At 41.0% G+C, this 22675-nt stretch overlaps 1 long non-coding RNA gene across 3 annotated transcripts in view; it reads right to left on the bottom strand.

Moving 5' to 3' along the window:
• LOC123285216 (uncharacterized) overlaps window positions 1-18998 on the bottom strand; it is a 50953-nt gene extending 31955 nt beyond the window's left edge. The window contains exons 1-3 of one of the 3 annotated variants that reach the window (XR_006526827.2): window positions 18777-18965; window positions 15771-15915; window positions 13900-14637 (exon numbers count right to left, since the gene is read on the bottom strand). This is a non-coding gene — a long non-coding RNA (uncharacterized lncRNA). Of the gene's footprint in view, window positions 1-13899; window positions 14638-15770; window positions 15916-18776 lie in introns of those variants that run through there. The other 2 variants (XR_011502875.1, XR_006526826.2) reach the window with 2 other exon arrangements.
• Window positions 18999-22675: the final 3677 nt, after the last annotated feature.

The following is a 22675-nucleotide window of genomic DNA, read 5'->3' as shown; positions in this document are numbered from 1 at the left end:
AGGAATGAAAAAGTGATGATTGAAGGTAATTCTTACCAACCTGGCTTAATTGAGTGAAAAAATTGACTTCATGCAGCACAGGGAAACCAGAAGGAGGAGCTGAATTAAGGGGAAAGATAATGAATCACCTTGGAAACATCATAAGGTATAGACAAGTGGCCATGCACATCCAAGTGGCATAATATAATGGCCACCAAGTATGTAACCCACAGACTAATCAGGACGATGCACTGGTATGCAAGAAGAAAAGAGGTTGTATTTATTTTTATTTCATCTTTTCTTAACTTCTACATGTCTGTGTCATTTCATAATATGTAAAATACACTAGTACTATAGTACAAATATGCTGTGTATATATAGCAGGGTGAATGCTCAAAAGTTTTTTTTAGTAATTTGGATGAGTAATCGAAAACATTTAGAGGTATATCCATACAGGAGAATATTACTCAGCAACAAAAAGTCTGGAAAACAAACAGTCCTAATTGGAGCACACTGGAAGGCTTGTTTTCTTCAAGAAGATGTGATTTACACTTAATGTGTTTGAACACATTGAAAGGAGATTGTGCAATTTCAGGAAAGTTTGTTTTGAATTCAGTGATAAGTACAAAGATATTAAATAGCAACAATAATTTTTTAAAAAACAAACAATTATACACTCTAAGGAAAACAAAATATTGGACAAGATGGAAAAGTTATTAAATTACACTACATGGTTCAATGCGTGAATAACATTTACAAGGTCACAACTATTTAAACACAATGCAGATGTTGACATAAATAAAACTGCTGCCCAGCTATATTGAATGGATGAGTGACATAGGAAGGGTGTGTGTAACATGGGAGGAAGGTGGAAGGGTTACAGCTTCATCTTCCAAGTGAGAAGTCAATATGATAGATAACGTCTGACATTGACAAATAAAAGTAGTATCTGTCAATGTAAGCATGAAATAAGAAGGTAAATTCAAGAAGAAGGAAACATTATGCTTGCCCTCAAGGAGAGCAGAGACTCAAGGGAGAGAGAGAGAGATGTGCAAAAATTATTTACCATACATTTGGGACCCAGAGGACAGAGAAACTAATTCTGCCCAAGGACCTGAGGAAAGACTTCACACAGAAAGTGCAACAGATAACAGGGAAACCCCCATGATCCATTCTCTCCATCTTTTCATCACTCCTTCCACCCTAATGCCACTTTGGGTTTTAACTGAGCACTAGGTCACTAGAGATGCTATTTCCAGCCTCCCTTCCTGCTAATTAGGACCATGTTACTAAATTCTGAAGGGAACAGATGTGATGTTTGCAATTTTGGGGTTATATCCTTAAAAAGAAGGCCCTTGCTCTCTATTTCCTATTTTAGCCCTTCCCATGGGCTGAGATGCAGATCTTAGTCGCCTATTTAGACGATGTGGACAAGGACAAAACCCCAGAGGATGGCAGAGCAACAAAGCAGAAGGCACCTGGGCCCTGGATGACCCAATGGAACAGTGCAGCTTACCCCAAGCTGTCCACCAGCTCAATTTAATGTGAAATAGAAATAAACTTTCCCCCATGTTTCAATCACTATTAAATTACCTCAGTTAAAGCATCCAAACTAATATCGTAAGTAACATGGAGAACTCAGTCTGGAAGGAGTTCATGGACAAGGTCCAAAGAGAGAGGCATGGGGGCCAGTAACAATGAATGTAGGGGTGGAGTGGGGATGCCAGAGGAGGCTGAGTGGGAAGTTGGAACTCAATGGTGAAGTTATGTGAAGGAGTTTTCACCTTATCTTATAAGAAATTGAGAGCTAATCAAAGGTTCCTTCATATCAATAGTGCAAGCTCTGTCACTAAAATGACGAAGTAATTATCATAAAAATAATCTATAATTTAATTCATGCATTTTTCAAACTACATACAAATAAATTTCATGCGAACTATATATAACAGATCGTATACGATACTTGCTATCTTTAAGAACGTCCTGGTTGGAACTAGTAACTTTTCTACTATATCCAAACTGGTCTTCCTCCATTCAAAATTATCAATTCAGAGTCTTGGGAAATAATTTCTTATTTCATAGATAAAATAGTCATTTATAGTGATAAATTTATCTTCTCAGTATTAAGAAACTTCCTATGAAAATACTCTTACCTTATTAAGCAATATTTCTAAATAGTCTATGATGCTGAAAGAAAATTCAACTAAGATTAATAAATTGACAAGAAAGAAATAAATATTTAACAACTCCTGGTGGAAACACTAGCTGGATATCAGTATGGAAAATGAAAGTAAATCCACTTTACCTAAGATAAAACAATATAAAAGTAAAAATAAAAAGATGACAATTCTCATCCCAAAGTGGTACAAAGGAACTTTATAAGCAATTGAAAAACACTATTGACAAGGTGGATGAGATCAACCAAAAGACAAATGAAAAATGTATCCTAAATAAGAAGAAGACAAAAGAAGAAGAGATGGAATAAATAAAGTTGTTTGCATTACATGTGAATAAAGTGTTTAATATTTTTTTTAAAGTGCATGAAAATCCATAGCACTTTCTACTTTTTACTAGGCAAATTTACAAAATGAGAGTGGATGGAAAGGTACATATAAAAGTCAACAATTAGAAAAATATTCAGATTTCCTAATATTAAAAATGCAAATTGAAAAAACTGTAAGCTAGTTCATGCTATTATAATTGTAAATTTTTTGAAATTGCATGTTTCTTCATACCAGTAGCACTGTATATTAGTAGTCTTTTTAAAGAGCTATTTAGAAGAATACACAAGAGCTCTATAATCAATCTCTCTTGTGTGTATACTAACTCACATTGAGTAGCATATGCCCTAAGAAAATATTTAAAAGAAAAAAAAGCTATTTGTACAAGGATGTTTGTAGCAATTCCATTTATATGTTTAAAAAACCCACCAAAAGTTGCGAAATGGATAAGTAAATTTTAGTGTATTCCTATTGCTATAATAAATTGTTATATAACCATTAAATAATACTAATATATGTAAAATTGTATGCAAAAAATGTTTGAGTGAGACCCAAAAATGTTAAGTAGAACATAAATTATTATTTACTGATTACATTTATGTAAAAATTTAGGTCTCTACATTGAAAAGTATCAGAAGACACACACAAAGGTAATCAACTGGAGTTTAACATTAAATGATTATTTTTTTCTGTAAAATGTTGAAGTGTGAAATAAAAAGTAAAAGATTAATTAGTAAAGTTAAAAATAAAATACTCCTACCAGCTTGTAATCACCTCAAACCCCAGAGTAATAATTGTAATAAGTTCTGTTTACTGTCTAACATGTGCCAGCAATTTTTTTTTTTTATTAAAGATTTTTATTTTTTCCTTTTTCTCCCCAAAGCCCCCCGGTACATAGTTGTGTATTCTTCGTTGTGGGTTCTTCTAGCTGTGGCATGTGGGATGCTGCCTCAGCGTGGTCTGATGAGCAGTGCCATGTCCGCGCCCAGGATTCGAACCAACGAAACACTGGGCCGCCTGCAGCAGAGCGAGCGAACTTAACCACTCGGCCACGGGGCCAGCCCCCATGTGCCAGCAATTTTGCTTAGCTCTTTAAATACGGGATCTTGTTTAAGCATCAGAGCACCCTTGCAAGCTGGAAGTTAACTTCCCCATTTTACAGATGATAAATTGAGGCTCAGAGACATTAAATAATTTACCAAATATCGCACAACTAGTACTTGGTAGGGCCTAACTTAGAATCTAGTTCTGCCTCCAAAGATTTTAGTGAAAAAAACTTTCTTTCATGAGGATCAAAATAAGCCATGCTCATTGGGAAAGATATGGAAAGATACAAATAGTATTTAGGCGGAAAAAATCTGTAATTCCACCATCCCGAGACAATCACTGAATATTTTAACATATTTTCCTCCAATAGTTTTTCAGTATATTTTCTTTCTCATAGCTGAATTTGTAATCTACACATAATTTCATATCCTACTTTTTAATTTAACACTACATCATATTCATAAGTTTTAATGGTAGCATAATATGCTCTTATATAGATATTCTACCATTTAGTTAATCATTCTACTCATGTACATTTAGATGTTGCCAGATTTTCACTATTTCAAAAAACATTGCAATAAACCTCTTTATACACAAATCATGCTTGGCAAGAAAATCAATTAAAAGATGAATAATTGGAATAAAGGGTATGGAAATTTTTAAGACTCTTGTTACATTTTATCAAATTTCTTTCCAGGAAGGTTATATCAACTCACACCAGCAGTGACTGGTGTTTTATCTTACAACATCCGTACCATGACTATTACTACTTTTAATCTTTGCTAATGGATAGGTGAAAAATTAGGCATACCATTCTTGTTTGAACTTACAGATAGAAGTTGCTTTTCCACATTTTTTAAAAATGCAATATTCTTTTTCAGAGGTTATGCTAATTCCCCTGAGTTATTCCAGTTTTAGACATGTCAGGAAGAAATCATAAGCCCTCGAGCTTTCTATTACAACATGCTGCCTCCTCAAATAAAGTGCATCATTCACCTTTATTCCATTTATTCACCCACTCATCCATGCAATCCTTACACAACCTTTATGGAAAGCATTTTAACAAAAAGGATCATCTTTAAAATATTCATATCCTTTAACTCCACAGACTTTCGTCTAATAGAATGCCTTCTGTAGACCAGTCACATATGATTTGGTTTCTAAAGAAACTTGAGAAAAGTAAACCCAAGGAAATAGCCCCTATCTTTTGCTTTTCTTTGTTTCTATCACCTAATTTTAGAAGAATAAAACATATTGCCAAGAACAGCTGTCCTGAAAAGAGTGGAAAATAAGCAGGTGGTGCCACCTGTAGCTACGTGCTGATAGCTGGTTTTTCTCGATTTTCTTCAGAGCAATGCCAAGCCTGGTTAAGATTCTAATTCAAATTTTCTGATAGACATATGAGATAAATAGATAGTAGACGGTGGGTAGATGGCAGACAGCTAGACAGATAGTAGGCGAAGGATTTGTTGTTAGTACCACCCAGTCGATTCTGACTCCTCGCAACCCTGGGCAGAGCAGAGATGAAGCGTGCTGGGTCTTTTTGTGCCATGCTCTCACCTTCCAGCGCTGTATCAGACAATGCTCCACTGCTGTTCATCAGGTTTTCATGGCCAATTGTATCGGCAGTGGGTGGCCAGGTCCTTCTTCCTGGTCTGTCTTAGTCTGGAAGCTCTGCCGAAACCTGTCCACCATGGGTGACCCTGCTGGTATTTGAAATACCAGTGGCATAGCTTTCAGCATCACAGCAACACACAGCCACCACAGTATGACAAGCGACCAACTGGCGGTGTGGTTCCCTGACTGGAAGTGAACCTGGGCCACAGCAGCAAGAGCACCAAATCTTAACCACTAGACCACCAGGACCAGCATATGATGGATAGATAGATACATAAATAGACAGAGGTAGATAGATAGATGATAGATAGATGGACAGATGATAGAGAAATAGATAGATAGATGATAGAGAAATAGATAGATAGATGATAGAGAAATAGACAGATGATAGATAGCCTCTGAAATAGCAATGAATGGTCATCTGACTATCTAATTTAACCTGCTATAGAGCAGGTACGCTATTAAACAGCTGCCATATCAGTCACTTACAGTATGTCTCAGGGTTGGGTTGATTTATTTGTAAACACACTACACCTCAGGTCTGACTAACAGAGTCTCTTGGTAGGAGACAGCAGACTGGTGCAGGTTAACTCTCCCCCATCCATGATCACCTCCTCTGCAACAATACAAAAGCATTAGCTATGTCTTATGTGTGAGTGTGATGGTGGGGATAGGTGCGTAAGTCTTAAATTGCTGCAAACCAATAAGCCTTCAAGGCTCATACACTCAAGCATGCATGCATTTGTTCACTTAACATGTATTGTGCGCTCTAAATTTTAGAGATAAAATAAAAAATAGGATGGATAAGGTCCCTTTCCAAGTATAAGGTCCTTGCACGGTGCTTACTTTCTAAAAGAGAAAGATGGGAAACATAAGGAAACAAGTTTATAAACAAGAAAATGTCAGCTTGTGATAAACATCAATAGGATGCTATGGTAGTGGAACTGGGGGCTGGGCAGTTTACACTTCCTGAGCACAGGTAGGTCTCTCTGAGGAGATGGGTGAGAAGGAGCCAGAAGTCAGCCCTGATAAACCTCCAGGGAAAAGGGTCTCAGGCAGCAGAAGACCTTGAAGGAACAGAAGGTCGACCAGTGTGGCTGGAGTACATAAGGGCTGGGGGAAGCAAGCAATGAATGAGGGTTGAGACAGGAGAAACGACCTTATATGAGGTCCTGTTAAAAGGTTTAGACTTCTGTAGGAGCTATGGGAAGACTTTGAACGGCTTTAAGTGTGACAGGGATGTCGGGGAGAGACACAATCTGATTTATATTTCTCCTGTTTGCATGGCTATCTCCCTCACCTCCAATTTTTTGCTTGAGTATCACCTGCTCAATGAGACCTCCTCTGACCACCTTATTTAAAATCGTGAACACTAACCCTCCTCTCCTACCACTCTCTTCACACTTCTAACCCCTTGAACCTGCTCAACATTTTCTTTTCCCAGGACACTTATCACCTTCTAACACACCATGTAATTTACGGATTTGCTGTATTTACCTTTTATTGTCAGTCTCCCGTGGGAATATAAGCTCCGTGAGGAAAGGGATATTTGTTTGGTTCACTGACCCATCCTAACAGGCTGGAATGGTAGCCAGCACATAGTAGGTCCTCAATAAATACTTACTGATTAAATGAATAAGTTACATGAAGATAATAATTTGGTGTAATAAAGAAATAGCATATTCATGTTTTAAACCAGTTTTTCCCATACAATCATCTGAGAAAACCACACTCTTATCCACAGCAGTGGAAAAACTGGGATGGGACACTGCAATACCTGTTGGTCACCCCACCCCATTCTAATCATCTCAGGGGCAATTTTCTTATGGTATTAACAGCCAGCTTCCCCCAGGACTGAAGAGCTGCTGTGTGTTAGTCCGTGGGCATTTACTCCTGCTGGCGAGTCATTCCACCTAGACTGTCACAGGGGCGTGAAGCAATGTGCATCTTACTGCCTGTGACTCCTTGTGCTTTACCATAGAATCCTACTGCCAGTAATAATAACACGACCATAAAGCCCGTTCGTTTACTGGAATGTACTACTCCGGATTATGCAGCTGTAGCTATCAATATTGCGTAATCTCACAGAGGTATACGAGATGATTAGCTGCTACAGTTACTGAAGCTTCAAGCACGGACAGCCTAGAGAACTCGCAAGGTTATTATAAAATATAAAAATATGCTGATAAGTTCTGCTTTTGTACCTCAAGATCATACCCACTCCAGGCAGGGTCGTAAAAAAGAACAAAGTAGCCACAGTGAGGTTCAGGAACAAGCAAAAGATGACTTGTGAGGGGAATGGTCCCGACCCTCCTTCTGTGCATGCCATTTTATTCCATAAGGTCTACTCCCTTCACCTGTGAAAAACAGAAAACACTCTTGCTATGCCTCAAGATTTCTGGAGCCACCACTCTAATCAAAATTATAATCCTCTTCATAACCCCAAAGAATTTCATGACTAGAATCTAGGGCGTATCAGCAGAATGCCCTGAGGGTTCAAAGTCCCTGGTCCCAACCTCAGCAGCTGATTTGTTAATGGCGAGCACTGCTCCCATCTTTCTGGGAATGCACAGACACTGCTAGTTGCCTGCCCAGGAGCCATTCCCCCTGTGTCCTCCCCTTGAGAAACTCCCCTTACTCTGGCTTACACTGTTTCAGCCATATGTTTCCGAGGGTGGTCTGTGATGTGCCATAATCCTGGCCAATGAGGCACAAGAATCTTCTTGTGGGGCTTCTGAAAAGATTTTCATTACATGAGAAGAAACAGCCTCTTCGTGCGCTGTGGTTCCTTCAGCTGGATGTGTTGTGTCTGCACAATGCCTGAGAATGAGGCAGCCATCACACACCCAAAATCAAAAGACAAGTTGGCATGCTGAAGATGGCTCAACAGAAAGATGTGAGAACCTGGGTCCATGATGCTGTCACACAGCTGTGAATTTACCCTCCTGGAGCCGCTCTGCTTCTGGACTTCTTGATGTTTATGGTAATAACACTCTTAATGAGTAGAATGATGTGGTGAGCTGGATAATGGCCCCCTAAGGATGTCCATGGCCTAATCCCAAGCTCCTGTGAATATGTTAGGTTACAGTGCAAGGTTGAATTAAAGTTACAGATGGAATCAAGGTTACTAATTGACTGATGACCTTAAAATACGGAGGTTATCCTGGATTATCTGGGTGGGCCCATCGTAATCACTACAGCCCTTAAAAGTGGGAAAGGGAATCAGAGTGAGGCCCAGAGAGATAGTAGTGTGAAGAGGACTCAGGGGGACATTGCTGGGGGAAGGGGCCACAATCCAAGGAATGCAGGCAGCCTCTAGAAGCGGGGAAAAAGCAATGAAATGCATTCTCCCCTAGAGCCTCTAGAAGGAACTCAGCCCTGCTGACACCTTGATTTCAGCCCAGTGAGACTTGTGTGGACATCTAACCTACAATACTGTAAGGCAATAAATTTGCGTTGTTTTAAGATGCTAAGTTTGTAGTAATTTGTTATGGCAGTCATTGAACACCAATACGGATGACCATATACTTTATCATTCAAATCTGGGCACTTTCGAGAGTGATAAGGGTGCTATTAATAATTTGGACAGAAAAATAAGGGTGCATTGCACATGTCCTTGGAACACCTCAATTATTGCTTAAAGCACTGTGAATTGGGTTTTCTGATATTTGTGGCCAAAACTATCCTAATTATAGCGAACATACCAACACATTCCATATATTGGTATAAATTCATTCTCAGAACGCTTTAATTTTAAGACATTAATTTTAACACACAAACATAGAGCCTATACCACAGGCATTAGGAAATGCCTCAATCCGGGCGACAGCCACACAGGTGGAGGGCTCCCTTCAGAGATGGAGAAGCAGTCGGTAGTTAGCTCTGAGTGTGGAGGAAAAGGAAAAGAGGAAGAATCAGTCCCAACTTTCAAAAAGTTTACAACTAAGTCAGAAAGACAAACGTCACAGAAATTAAGGGCCTAATGGACTGATTTATAGAAGTAGCTGTTTCTTGGCAGCCCTCAGAATACTCCTGTGCCAAACTGTTTTATTCCCCAAAAAACAAGGGAAATGGAAAACTAGCATTCTCAGTCCCAAGTCTAAGCATCCTCACTCCTAAATGCTGTGAGAGTTCTTTTCCCAAAGTGAGCTAAAAGAAATGGAAAGAAAAGTTTGTTTTGAAAAGCTCAGAAAGGATTTGGCATTATAAAAGGATGACAGTCCACAACTGAATACAGAAGAAAATATGTGTGCATAAGAATCCCACTTAAAGAAACTCTATCTTTAATGCAACTCTATCTTTATGCAAGAACATAAGGATCAGCAGTGGAATGAGCTCAGGAAATTTGCCTCGGGTGCTTAAGTGGAGAACAGCAGCAGAGTTAAGAGGCCAGGGCTAAATGCACAAGAACCCTGAAGGAATTAACGCAGATTATCTATCTATGAAGTAATGCAAGAAGAAAGAGGTAAGTTCGGGGGCTCCAGCTTGGGAAAGGAATTTCATTTCCTGGGATCACTGGAGCAGTACAGAGCCCCATACACAGAGCCATAAGCCTGGGGAAGGATCAGAGGACCCTGTGGCTGTGGCCAGTCCAGGCGTTATGGGAGAAGGACTCCATTTACCAGAACAATTTCCTGCATTGGGAGGAACAAGGAAAGATGAAGGGAGAGTCTGTTGATTTAGGATGCATATAGGAAGAGATTCAACCTCCTGTAAAATCTGTTGGAAACCAAAAAATGACTTTTGCTTTTAATCGATTTGTTCAGGTGTATTAGAAAATGGAGAAAAGCAAAGTGCCCTTTGAAAAGAGAAGGCAAGTCTGAAAGGACTCTAAGCGGGTTAAAGAAAACACTGCTAAGGCTGGGAAGAAGAGTTAAAGAATACTTAGGAATTCCAGGCAAAATAACCTTTATACCAAAACAAATATATCTATGAGGAACAAGGCACCTGGAATTTGGCTCTTGATGTGTCTTATTTCTGTGAGAGAGGAAGCCAGGGAGCCTTAAAAATATCAACATTGATTGGCGGGGAAGCTCAAGACCCGGTATAAACAGTCCGTCCAATTGAGTCAGAAAGATGCATCCTCTCCAGCTTAACTTCCACCTGCGCCACCACAAAAAGAAACCACAATTCCCATCTAGTTAATAACTTCTTCACTGTTGTAAAGAAAAATGGCTCTACTCCATTCAGAATCTTCTTGAACTCTCCATAGCTTCCAGCCACTGATCAATAGCTATTATCTTGCTCCTGCTGCTGAAGCATCCTCCCAGTGTAGCCGACTTCCTTGCTTCCTTCCTTCCTTCCTTCTTCCCTTCCTTCCTTCACTCCCTCATTCAATAAACAAGTATCAACATCCCCAGAGTGCCAGACCCTAAGGGAAGATGAATAAGACCCTGTCTGATTCACATCCCAATGTAACACAGTCTGCTTGGGCAACAGAGCCAGAAAGGTCATCTGCATTTCTTTAGACTCACCTTTTCCATATTTTCCCAGTTGCCATCCTAGGCAAGGTCCTCCTAACGTCATCCCAGGGCTTTATCAACGACCTCATGATAGGCCTGCTTTTCCGACTGTTCATATAGGTACATTGTAAACCTGGCTCCCACCCCAGTTTTTTTTTTCTAATGAGGAATATTGGCCCTGAGCTAACATCTGTTGCCAATCTTCCTCTTTTTTTGCTTGAGGAAGATTATTGCTGAGCTAACACCTGTGCCAGTCTTCCTCTATTTTGTATGTGGGATGCTGCCACAGCGTGACTAGATAAGCAATGTGTAAGTCTGTGCCCAGGGTCCAAACAGGTAAACCCTGGGCTGCTGAAGCACAGTGCACAAACTTAACTACTACGCCACCAGGCTGGTCCCCCACCCTAGTTTCCATCACCCTGACACCAGAGACCCGGCTATGCCTTCTCTTGCTCAGCAGAGCCATTGTGTTGCTCTGACCAAAACATATCTTCCCCACACTCTTCTACAGGTCATGTTAACTCTTAGGAACTTAGCTCAAAATTTAAGGGATCCAAAAAGTTGCCTCTGGCCAGCGCCCCTTAACCCATTATCCTTCCTGTTATCTGTGACGTACTCTGAACATAAATACACATTCATTTCTATCTTCTCTTGTTCATGTGTTGCTATTTAATTGTTCTGTGTATTTTGACTGACTTAAAAATTGTCCTTTTATTTGATATTCTGAAAGCACCTAGTACAGAACTGTACTCATAGTACAACAGGTAAAATGTTGTTCAACAAATCATCATTAATTAATCATTAATTAACTGTGGAGAATAAAGCAATTTTCCTCTTCCTTCCCCAATTGACCAAAGTGCCCTACTTCCTCATTACGATAGCAAGAGTGGCATGTCTGACTCATCCCAGGCCAAAAAAAAGGCCAAGAGTCATGTTGAGCCCACATTGTCTTCTATGCATCCTCTATGACCGTTGTGAAATACTACTGCGTTGAATGCATCATATTTTCATAGTCATCTTCTTCCTCTCAATCTCCACAATCAAAGTTTTAGCCCAAATTCTGTCTACCCTAATGACAGGAGCCCATCTCCAAGAATGGGACACAACACCCACCCACCTCAATCACTCGACTCAACAATTGAGACAACCTGTTGAGTGCTTTGAAGATGGTCAGGGCACGTCTAATGAGGAGCACCTTAGACAATTCCACTCCCCTTGTCCTCCACTTTACGCAGAACTTTCTGGAGTAGCCTCGATTGGCAGAAAGTCACCTGTGGCCTTTGGAGCCAGATGGGCCCAGGTTTGAAAGCCAGATCAGCCACTTAGAAACAGTGTAAAATGGATGACATCACTTACTTCCATGTGCCTCAGTTTCCTCATCTGTGAACTGGAGATAATGCCACCTTCTTTGCAAGATCACTGGGGGCATTAAATGAGACAATAAATGCCAGTGTTGTAGCTTTCCAACACTAATTCCCTTCCATCTCACCCTACTCTCCCACAGCACCCACCCTGTCCCCACTTCTTCGAAGGCTCACAGTGTCTTCTCTCTGCCACTGGATAACATTTTTATTTTCATCAGAAGGACTCCTTTCTGAGGCAAGTGTCAGAAAGCCCAATGCAAACTGCTTCAGCAGGATGGGAATTAATGGGGCCATAGCTGAGAAGGCCAGAGCAGAACTAGCATCAGACTCAGCTGGACTGCAGCCCAAGGATGTCTCCAGGACCCAGCCCTCTCTGGCTCTTGGCTGGGCTCTGCCCTCTTTCCACTGCTGATGCCCTTTTCAAGCCACATGGTCCATGATGGGGCATCTGCTCGTGCCTCCCAGGTTCAAGTCTAGCAGGAAAAACCAGCCTCCTTTCTCTGGGCTTCAAAACAAAGGACTTAGATGACCTCTGATGGAACTAGCTTGGGTCATGGGCCCATCCCTGAACTAATTACTGCAGCTGGGAGATGCAGGCTGGATTGGCCAGGCTAACAAGAGAACACTCGCGAGAGGTACCACCTTGACGCACATGCTGAGATCAGGAGAGCGTCGGTTAAGATGGCAGATCTCTGCTTTGAGTTGGAGTCGTGGTTAGAGTCAGCATGCTAGTGTCCAAGGGCCAGGAGAGGGATGCTTCTGAGCAAAGAAGCAGAAGGAGGCTTTTGGAGATCCCAGAACTTTTGAGGGCTTCACTATTTTGCTCTGGCCCAACCTGGGTCATGATTAAGTGCACAACTTCTAGGCTGCCTGGGTCCAAATCCTGGCTCTGCCACCTCCTGGCTTAAACAAGTCACTTCTCTGTGCTTCAGTTTCCTCGTGTGTGAAAAAGAAAGAATTACGAGTCTTCAGGAAGTAAAGAACTGAAGACAGGGCTTGGCTTTGTGACCACTCAGGAAGGCGTCTCTGTTAGTGGACACCTTAGGGAAAGAGCGCCCACAACACTGCCACGGGCATTAATGTTGTACTGGAAGTGGATGATTAAAGCTGTATATGTGGAACCCTCTTCAGAGGGAGAAACAATGACCTAAACTATGAGTTTCCAAGTTCCCCAGGATGTGAACACAAAAACTTTATTACACTTAAAAAAAGTGTAATTAAAATGTAGTTAAAATAAAAATTTTAAAAGGGATGGATGGCTATTTAATGTCCTATTAAGCTCTCAGGTGCCTTTGCTCACACAGATGGGCATCTAACATGCATTTCATTACACCAGGAAAGCTAGAGGCCGGCTAATTGCATACCCGGCAACAGCATTCATTACAGAGGCCCCTTAATCAGATGGTTAGCGTGAGTGATTCTCTTTGGAAGGTGACCTGACTAGTATCTAAAAACACTCAGATGTCCCAGCCGGGTTGATGGAGGGCAGGAAGTGTAACCTTTGACCAGGCAAGTGGTAACAATGTTGCCCTTTCTGCAACCAAGAACCAAAGGAATTAAAATTGAGTCAGTCACCAAGTAGATTGCATTTAGGGTCACCTATAAATCTCTCTGAAGCATTTACCAAAATGTTTACTTTTCTTAGTAATTTAAAACGAATGGGAAAAGGTTTTGTACCAAACATTGAAGAAAGAACCTTGGTTCCTTCTTCATCGTTCCATTCCAGCCATCTGCCTTTCCTTCCTCCCAGAGTACACTTTTGCTGAGCACCTCCTCAATGTGAAAACGGTACTGCAAATTACGGCTAATTCTTCCACAAATTACATATATTTCTGCTCCCTCAGATGAACAAGTTGAAATTATTCTTCAGTGACGTACATTGGTGGATGACGCTGAATTTCTCACAAACTAAAGCAGAGATGAGGAAAATTCATTTCATGCAATTTATTTTGAATCTCCCTTTGTTTTCGGCTTCCCCTTTAATAACCTTCAAATTTCCTTTTGCAGTGCCACCAAGAATCTGAGCGGGATGCAAGGGACCCAATTCCGTGGTTGTTCTTGTTTGTAGCTATGCTATTTATTCTAGGGATGGGGGCAGAGCACGGATGGGGGTGTTCTTTTACAGTTGCATTAAAACCAAGCAAATGTGAGTATAAAAGAAACTCACACCTGCCTCTGGCTTCACTCTGTATTGTACGGTTTGGTCTGTAGAGTGTAAAGATTTTGGTCAGGTTGTAACTCTGCTTTCAGATCTCCTTTCTCAGCTGTCTCAGCATTGACCAGGACTCCTTAAGGACCGATGCAAAGTACGTGTAGCTTTGATAATGCTTCCTACTTTGACACTACATCACGTTATCCTTCTCAAGCAACATATTGATTTTAAAATTGGCTTCCTGACTTCTAAGTAATTGTCAATTCGTTCTTTAATGGAGTTCCTGTCTACTGAACATACACCCCCCCTTTTCTTTTTCTCCTTTTACAGTGAGGCACAGTCTAAATCTCTCAGAATCATTCTTGTATCCTTAAGATAAAAGAATTGAGGAAAACAAACGGAGTTCTGATTCATCTCCAGGAACTTTCTGTGCTGCTCCGTGAAGATTCTCCCAGCAGTCCGTTTTCACGCTATTCCTGAACTTTAACTTCAAAACCGCACACAGCACTGGTCCCCTTGTAAGAGAGATGATTTTGTTTTCATATAGCAAACATTTCTGTTTGGATTTTATATTTGTTTTATGAAGACAAATTGGCCTCCACCCCATAGTTTACCTGCCAGGTAAACAACACAGAATTTACCTTGCCTTGCAATCTCGTTTGTAATCTACACTTTGTATACATTGTGAAAAATGAGTTAGAAATGCTATGTGGATCTCGGAATGACTGGTGACAGACAGGGAAAGAACTTGAGGGCCAGGTTATTTCTCAGGGTGTCCAACTTCTGTTGGTTTGAGTCATTTCTGAGAAGTGCTGAGATTATCTCTTTATTAAATAGACACCCAGGTAGATGGAACTTTCTCTGCAACAAATGCCCTTAAAGTTTACAGAAAAGTAACGAAAAATAATAGCAAGAGTACAATAAGCTACAGTGAGTGTTTCATCCAGACTCTACATTGCCTGTCCTCAGACCAGGGGAATCTGCTGCCTAGCCTCCCGTTTTCAGGGCCCCCAGAGGTCCAGCTTAATGCTATCTGTCTGTGGCAGTGCTTCAGCATAGTAACTGTTAATCATCCATTCAACAATGTTTCTTGGGTGTTGGCAACATCCCCCTTAGACCCAGGCAACCACTACTCCTGCCCTGGGCCCCACAATCTAGAGAGCTTACTGTGGCCCATTCGCCCCTTTTGAAGCCATGATGCAGATGCTCAAGACTCCAGAATTCCCTGACCAAATGGCCCTGGGGAGGAGGCAAAGGACTAGCTATGGTGGGGAGGGGGAGGATGGAGCATGGGTGTGTAAGGCTGGGGTGTGCAAGGTCAGAGGAGAAAGTGGGGTGGACTAAGGCCCAGGGCCTCCACGTGCAGCACAAGCCTCAGGTCTTGCATGCAGCGTATTGGACGGTGAAGGAGAGAGACCACCCCAGCACTCCAGGAGCCCCCAGCCCAGCTAGGAAGATAAATGGCAAGGGAATAACTAGAAGGGCAATGGGTTCTGCAAATGAGAAGCACAGGGTGCTTTGGGAGCCTCTGACTCGGGGGAAGGCGGGTTGGCAAGCCAGGCTGCAGTGGGGGGTGGGTTGAGGAAAGTAGGGACACCTTCTATGAGGAAGTTCTGCCCACAATTTCCACCCACAATCTCCCACATACCCAAGGCAGAATTCATACACTAGGGCTCAAATGTGCGATGACCGTAACTTTCTTCATCATGCATAAGTCTGACGTGCTAAGGTAAGGTTGTCTCTTCTGATTTCAAGCAGTCTTTTCCAGTAGAAATCATTTTCTTTCAAGTTCCCTGTAATTGACAAATACACATTTTTCTTCCATCAGCAGCTGAGTGGTGTCTTAAGAGCAAGATATCCATTTTTTAAAATAAAGAAAGCTACTTGTTTTCTCATAAACCATAGAGTGTAAAATCTCCACCTAGCTATCATTTCAGATGTAGCTTGACTCTGAGCTCTACGACCTTGAGCCAGTCACCTCATCTGTATACTGGGGGGAACACTATCTATCTCAGAGGTTGGCATGGGGGTAATGAGATGAAACATTTAAAGCACAGAGCACAGAGCCTAGAATGGGGTAGGTTTCGGTATGAATGCTAGTCATACTTCTCTGTCCTCCCATTAACCTTAGAAACCCAGACTGGTTTTCGAACACTTTTGAATTTTAAAAAAGAAAGAAATGCTGTCTCCTTCACACTCGCTAATACTCTGGTTCACTTTAACGCTAAGAAGCCATGATTATGTTTTCTACAAAGAGAGGTGCCTAATAATAAATACATGCACGCATACATAGCAGAGAGACAGAAACAGAGCGAGCGAGGAAGCTACTCCTTCAAGGTGAAAACAATTATAATTAATGCAAATATTGTCATCCAGACTTCTGTTTTATTTGCTATTCAATTTGTAGTTTGAAATCAGACAAATGAATTCCTGACCTGGAATGGCATTTTTGGAAAGATACTAAAAAGAAATCATGTGGTGTTGCCAAGGCTGAGAGTTGCAAACAAGTCAACGGGTGTGCAAATGAGGAGCATCTCGACCCTCAGGATTCCCTTTGAATCTGCACATTTCCCCCCCTTCTGTTGCTATTTGGAGTGTAGACATTCCTTATGTTCTACTCACTTATCTTTTTTCCCCATCAGGCTCCTACCTTCTAGACTCTACTTCTTAGTTTTACTAAAAAGCTTTCCAAAGGTGAAGTTCTAAGATAAAGAATCAAATGCTGGAATTATCTAAACTCCAGTAACTCTGAAGACATGAGAATCCACAGAATCATAGCTCTCAGGGGGTTGATAAATAGCACTTTCCTTCTCATCTAGGGTTTCTGCTGTGTTATGGTAAAGTAACATGCCATCCTCCTACAGTTACTGTCTCTGCCTCCTGTACTTTTAGGGGCTGACAAAATCAGACACCTATATTTTTTGTTTTGTGTGGTTTTGCAGGGGAAGGTGGATCTTTATGCATATAAATGCCCTATTTTCTAGATAATGTAGTAAGTGCAGCCTAATAAAGTTTTTCTAAAGGCAGGGTGACTACTTCCATAAAGCAAATTTAAAGATAAAAGCTGTTTGGAAGACTGATTTTAGTTGTTGAAAAAAATAAGGGACGCAATAAATAAAATGTTAGAAGAAATTGACATAAAAAGCCACACCCATATTTCTCCCACTCACACAGCTACTTTCGCTATTTTCTCTTCAGTCTTTGTCAGTTTACAAAGCATTCTTAATTTAAATGCCATTGTGGTTTTTGCTTCTTAAAGTTATAAACATATCCCTGGTTTTCTACAGAACGAACAAATTTTGTTCTTTCACTGTGAACCAATATAATTTAATTACTGTTAATGTTTCAGTCACAGTGATTTATATTTTGATAATTGCTGTCTTACGAAGAATTCAAATGTTTTAAAAATAGCACCTTGGAAACCAAACCATAGCTCAGAAGCCCTCCTATTGTAAGGTTCCATTTTTATAGACGGGGAAACCGAGGTTCTAAAGAGGATCTGGCACTAGCCAGGATTATTTCTTGGCAGGTCCAGGACTACAACCCAAGCTCCCAGAATTCCGGGCCCAGCCACAGGTTTCTGCCCAGCCACAGCCGCCGCCTGTCAGCCCCCAGCATCTCCGTTGGATCCTGGGTGGATGGAGGAGTTGGTTGCAGGTCATGGAAACAGAGCGGCCTGGGTATCCATTTTCCAACTCAAGTGGATCAGGCAGCCGATACCTGCCTCTACGCAGGACTGGTTTGGATAGTATAATCCTAACCTGACTGGCCAGAATGTGATTCCTTTTCTGTCTTTGAAAAACTGTTCTTTATTTCATGGGAAGCTAGTCCTGCGTACTAGGTCCCAAGACAGTTGCAGTCCTGGATAGCGTGTGCAGACTCCGAGGCTCTGGGAACGTAGGATGTACTTTTACGTAAATTTCCCTGCAGCCAGCCAGCACCAGGACCCTCCCGGAGGTAACACCCTGGGGTCCTCTTGGTGCTTTGGGGTGGGACAGGGGCCTGAGGAAACTCAGAGCTACGTGACTTTTTCAGAGACATGGAGTCAAACCGGAAGCCAAGCCCTGGATACACCAGCACGATTCTCAGCAGCTGGCTTCACGGATGAAAGGTTTCCCTCTGGACTGACAGAGTCGGTGTAGTTCACACAGTCACAGGACACGCTTTCTCCCAACACACGTCGTGGGCCTGCAGAACCCCGGGGTAGGCGTTAAGAAGGCGGATGGCAGGCAGCAGGGGTCAGCCGACCCGGGGAGTTCTGGAGAGTTCGAGTGTCTCCGAGTGCTGCCTGAACTGCTGGTCCTTCTCGCCGGGATTTCAGCGACCCAGCTGACTGCAAGCGAACCAAGAGTACCTGCCCCAGCTCCCCCCTGCCTCGGAAGCCCTCTTGTGCAATAACTTGTAGGAAGGGCTGAGCACAGCTGCATTCGAACTGAGGACCTGGCAATGTGCACTAGAAAGGGCCGTATCGTTTACAAATCCCCGGAGCCTCGCCATGTATTTGACTTGTTGCTCTTAAAGTTTCACATCGTTTCCAACATGTTAAGCCACCACTTCAAGGGTATTATTGAGTCTGAGGGAGAAAGCAGCCCCTGAGCGTGTTCCGTTGGCCGCCTTTGCCCTCCCTCCGCCCTTGATTTCACAGCTCACTCACCCAGAGCCCGCAGGCGTGTCGTTGGTTTGAGGAGTCAACGCTGCTTTGCTGGTTCGGAGGATCCGTGTGCTGATTATCTGTAGAGAAATCAGCCCTTGGAGACATGCGTTAGAGAACACCTACACCCGGCAAAGACAATTCTTCATGAAAAATAGTGACACGGCATCCTGCAAGATTTCAGAAAAATACAAATGGCTTCTCCTGGACAATCAAGCATTTGTCAGGAATGTTAGACAAAGAAGGTTTTATGTTCACGTCATTATTACTGCTGCCAGCAGCGTTTGTTTGATACAGAACCAGCTGGGGCAAAAATCACGTTGCTTTTGCTTCACGAGTAACATTGCGCTTCCATGCATGCTCCTGGTAATGGATAACCATAGTAATACGCGGAAAACTATGCATTTCCTTCTTAGTCTTCTGTCCAACCAATATATGATCATAAATATTTAGTGACTCATGTGTATGTTTATTAAGTATACATTATCTACTAAAGAAAACCAAAATTACATAAAATCTGACACAATTAGAACTTTTGGATCACTTCAGAATTTGTGTTTTTTTAAACTCTTCTTCTTTTTTTTTACCACTTCCTAGTTCTTTATGGATTTAAAAACTCCAAAACTTATCTAAAATCAGACACGATTACCAATCTTGGAACGTATCAGAATTGTGTTTTTCTTTTCTATTATGATTGCCATTTTGCCACTTCCTGGTGCTTATGGATCTAAAGGCATTAAAATCTTTTACATTCTATCAAAATTGACAACTAGCTTTTTGCCCCAGTATCGCTCTGCTTGAGGCATTCTCTGATGGTGAGTGTTTGGCAGCATTGTTTTTTATCCTATATACTGATGTTTGTGACAAGACTGAGAAATAAACATGCAGGGTGTCCAAACTCCTTCCCTTTGCCAAACACACATTTCATTCCAAAAGAAAAGTGATGTTCTTGCTCATGCTCTTTTGCAAAAGAACTAAAAAAGGAAACATGATGCAAAAAGTTTTAATATTTCTTTGAGTTGAGGGATGATGTATAATGGCTTGTAATGATTAGTTTTAAAATAAACTGTAAAATAATATGTACATTCTAGTAGCATCTTAAATGTGAAAGTTCCAGATAGAAAGTTCCCATAGAGGGTAGCAATTGAAAGATTAGACCTATGGAGTCGGACTTCCTAAGCTCAAATCTACCAGGCATTAGCTGTGTGATCTTGGGCAAACGACTTAACCTCTCTGTTATTCTGTTTCCTTATCTGTAAACAATAATAGTAACCTACCTCAGAGGCAGTGAGATTAAATGATGTTGTATGTTCAAAGCACTTGTAACAGTGTTTGTCATGATATAACAACTCAAGTATTTGCTATTTTTATTTATTGTATATAAAATGTAAGGATTAAATGAGATACTTTCTAAAGTTCCTTTAGACTCTAAAGCTAAGATAGTAATGTTGTTATGATGTTTTATGCTACTTGCTACTTGGCAATTGCATGTCAACATTGGTAGACATTATAGCATACTATTTACTATAGCTGTAATTCCTTCCTACTGTTTGCAGTTAGCTAGCTTTTTTATACTACAGAGCACCAAATGTGTTGAAGCATTCTGTCCATCACATTCCCAGAAGCTCCTGAAATTATTTTGCAGGGCCAGCCCGGTGGTGCAGCGGTTAAGTTGGCACATTCTGCTTTGGTGGCCCAGAGTTTGCCAGTTTGGATTCCGGGTGCGGGCATAGCACTGCTTGGCAAGCCATGCTGTGGTAGGCATCCCACACATAAAGTGGAGGAAGATGGGCATGGATGTCAGCTCAGGGCCAATCTTCCTCAAAAAAAAAAAAAAAAAAAGAAAGAAAGAAATTATTTTGTGTCTGTTCTTCAGTATAAAACAGTTTGTGCTAAAGCACAGACAAGGTGGTGCCATATTGCTTCCTGCTGCATTTCTATATCATGCTGTAAAAACTGGTTTTCTTTTGCTCTCTTAATATCCAATATCTTATTCTGCATAGGGGAAAGTAATAGCACTTTTCATGCTCATATTGAGGACACTAAAGCATTCTATGATTGATAAATATACCAGGCCACTATGAAGGTCCCTTTCATTTAGATAATCAAGCAGAGACACTATCCCCTCAATTACAAATCTTTTATGGAAATAGTTGGCAATTTGATTGATAATTAAGCAACATGACAGATGAACCATGGATTTGGAGATGAGAAATTGTAACTATCAGAAGGCAATAGCCTGACCATTGGAATCACATGGGATACTTGTTGAAAATATAGATTCCCAGACCTTTCTTTGGAGCTCTTGGGTGGGGCCAAGGAATCTGTATTTCAGTGGGTGCTCCATGCGGTCCTTGTGGCCAGGCAAGTTTGGGCAACACTGCAATAGTCCAGAGAACAGATCACTGGCACCAGCCCGTGGGAGAGGCAGTGGGAATGGAAAAGAGGGTGTAGAGACACACACACTTAGAAGTTAGAGTCACAATGGGCATTGACTGCAATACTCATATTTCTCTGTATTTTATTATGGTGCTACTACGGAAAATATATTTAAAGGCCACTTCAGAAGCATCATAAATTTCCAATGACCTCTCCTTCATCAAAAAAGAAACATCTTTTACTTTCAGGATTCTTCAAAGGAGAAACTCTTTTAACTCATTTAGAAATCTCTTTAATTTCAGAGGAACAAAGCAATGAAACATTGTGTCCTTAGTTGTCCAGAAAATTCAATTCAATAGATACTTTTTAAGTATTTTAAGGAAGCATGTGAGATGCTGCAGGAAGTATAAGGATGGAGTCCTTGCCTTCAACTTGCAACCCAGCAGGAAAGAGAAGAAAAAAATCCCAACTAACCCTAAAGAAGAATAATGTGGAAAATGGACAAGAGAGAGGTAAACAAACTGCCATGGGGATGCTGAGAAGGGAGAAATTACATATTCACATATTAAGAAAAGTCCTCATGGTTGCAGGGTATAAAATCAACACACATAAATCAGTAGCATTTCTATACACTAACAATGAACTAACAGAAAAAGATCTCAAGAACTCAATCCCATTCACAATCGCAACAAAAAGAATAAAACACCTTGGGATAAATTTAACCAAGGAAGTGAAAGATCTATACAACAAAAACTACAAGACTTTCTTGAAAGAAATCGATGATGACATAAAGAGATGGAAAGACATTCCATGCACATGGATTGGAAGAATAAACATAGTTAAAATGTCCATACTACCTAAAGCAATCTACAGATTCAACGCTATCCCAATCAGAATCCCAATGACATTCTTTACAGAAATTGAAGAAAGAATCCTAAAATTCATATGGGGCAACAAAGACCCCGAATTGCTAAAACAATCCTGAGAAAGAAGAACAAAGCTGGAGGCATCACAATCCCTGACTTTAAAACATACTACAAAGCTACAGTAATCAAAACAGCATGGTACTGGTACAAAAACAGGTGCACAGATCAATGGAACAGAATTGAAAGCCCAGAAATAAAACCACACATCTATGGACAGCTAATCTTCGACAAGGAGCTGAGGGCCTACAATGGAGAAAAGAAAGTCTCTTCAACAAATGGCGCTGGGAAAACTGGACAGCCATATGTAAAAGAATGAAAATTGACCATTCTTTTTCACCATTCACTAAAATAAACTCAAAATAGATCAAAGACCTAAAGATTAGGCCTGAAACAATAAGTCTTCTAGAAGATAATATAGGCAGTACACTCTTTGACATCAGTTTCAAAAGAATCTTTTCGGACACCATAACCCCTCAGACGAGGGAAACAATAGAAAGAATAAACAAATGGGACTTCATCAGACTAAAGAGCTTCTTCAAGGCAAGGGAAAACAGGATTGAAACAAAAAAACAGCCCACTAATTGGGAAAAAATATTT

The sequence above is a fragment of the Equus asinus genome, chromosome 4 (assembly GCF_041296235.1).
Source record: "Equus asinus isolate D_3611 breed Donkey chromosome 4, EquAss-T2T_v2, whole genome shotgun sequence".
Taxonomy (NCBI): domain Eukaryota; kingdom Metazoa; phylum Chordata; class Mammalia; order Perissodactyla; family Equidae; genus Equus; species Equus asinus.
The sequence above is the reverse complement of the archived record's forward strand: the minus strand, read 5'-3'. Positions and strand labels throughout refer to the sequence as shown.